Source organism: Lolium rigidum, chromosome 5 (genome assembly GCF_022539505.1).
Source record: "Lolium rigidum isolate FL_2022 chromosome 5, APGP_CSIRO_Lrig_0.1, whole genome shotgun sequence".
NCBI classification, from domain to species: Eukaryota; Viridiplantae; Streptophyta; class Magnoliopsida; order Poales; family Poaceae; genus Lolium; species Lolium rigidum.
In genome coordinates, this window is record NC_061512.1 from 258,069,161 (window position 1) to 258,070,957 (window position 1,797).

The window sequence follows — 1,797 nt, forward strand, 5'->3', positions numbered from 1 at the left end:
CCCAAGCCCTGTGCAGTTCCCAGGCTGACCGTTTGTCTTCACTGGGAGGCCAAGCTCATGGGAAGAGGTGCCTATACTAGGGTATGTAAGTGAAAGGTTATGGTTGGTAGTCCGCACACGGAGTGTGATAAATCGAGAGCCGATTAACCCTGACGGATTATTGCAAATGTTGTGGCACAAGTGTACGACCTCTCCAGAGTGTAGAACTATTCGAATAGCCGTGTCCACGGTTACAGACGATTGGAAAGGCCATACTGTTCCATCATCAGACCATTTTCAAAAATGTGACATATGAATTGTGACTTGAATTGAAAAGGGGGAATGGTGACTTTGACTCGAATCACAACAGAGTTGTGGGAATGACACTAATGTTCCCACTTGAGTTAATTAGCAAATGAAGAGTCCTTTACTAAATGCTTATGAAATAAAGAAGGCTTTATGCAAATAAACCTAGAGCTTAGCACCCCCTTATTATAGTTGATAGTACTTACACTAGTATTAGTTTGCGAGTACTTTAAAGTACTCATGGCTTTGTCCCTGGCTATTCAAATGGCCAGACTATGAAGGAGAACAGCAGTACGAGGAAGATGGACAGCAGGACGTCTACGACAACTAGGACTACTCCTGACGTCAACAGTTTCCTGTGGAACAGATGGACCGCAACCATTACTTTGCTTCCGGTATGTGTTTTGTAATTGGATCCTTAGATCCCCTATGTTGTATTAAGACTGGATCATGTGATCCTTTGTTGTAAGACGATTATGTGTTGTAATGAATGATGTGTTGTGATATCAATCTATTATGTCTCGCAAAACCAATATTCCTGGGATTGCGATGAAGGGCATAATAGGCATCTAGACTTAAAAATCCGGGTGTTGACACTCATAGTGTTGCTCCTCTTCATAGTCTGGCATTGGAATAGCCAGGGGCACGGCCATGAGTACTTTAAGTACTCGCAAACTAATACTGATGTAAGTACTTATCAATTTTAGGGTTTCCTAAGCTCTAGGTTCATTTGCATAAAGCCAAGTTTAGTTCATAAACATTTAGTAAAGATGCTTGAATCGCTAGACTAACTCAAGTGGGAACATTAGTGTCATTCCCACAACATCGGTTGTGTTCTCAAAATTCAAGTCACCATTAAATTCACCATTCCTTTTTAAGACAAGTTCTGACAACGGAACAGTATGGCCTTTCCAATCGTCCGTAACCGTGGACACGGCTATTCGAATAGGTTTAACACTCTGCAGAGGTTGTACTCTTGTGCCACAACTTTTGCTTACATCCGTCGGGGATAACCCCGAATCATCGTAACTCAGTACGCGGATCATCAACCCTAACCTTTCGCTTAAATAACCTAGTATAGGCACCTCTCCCCATGAGCTTGGCCTCCCGGTGGAAACAAACCGTCAACCCGGGAACTGCACAGGGCTTGGGTTGTACATTCACCTCATAATCCACTCATTTCACTTTCAACGGAGGCAACCTCGGCATAACCCCTATGATACTTGTTTAGAGGGAACTGCTGGCGTGCAGTTGACGTGGGAGTTAGAAATCTCTGGGGTGTAACTTTTCTTCAGGTCCCCGGCAACGGCGCCAGAAATTTAGCTTGATGCGCGTAGATGTACACATCCGTTGGGAACCCCAAGAGGAAGGTGTGATGCGCACAGCAGCAAGTTTTCCCTCAGAAAGAAACCAAGGTTATCGAACCAGTAGGAGCCAAGAAGCACGTGAAGGTTGTTGGTGGAGGAGTGTAGTGCGGCGCAACACCAGGTGAAACCGGCGCCAACGTGGAAC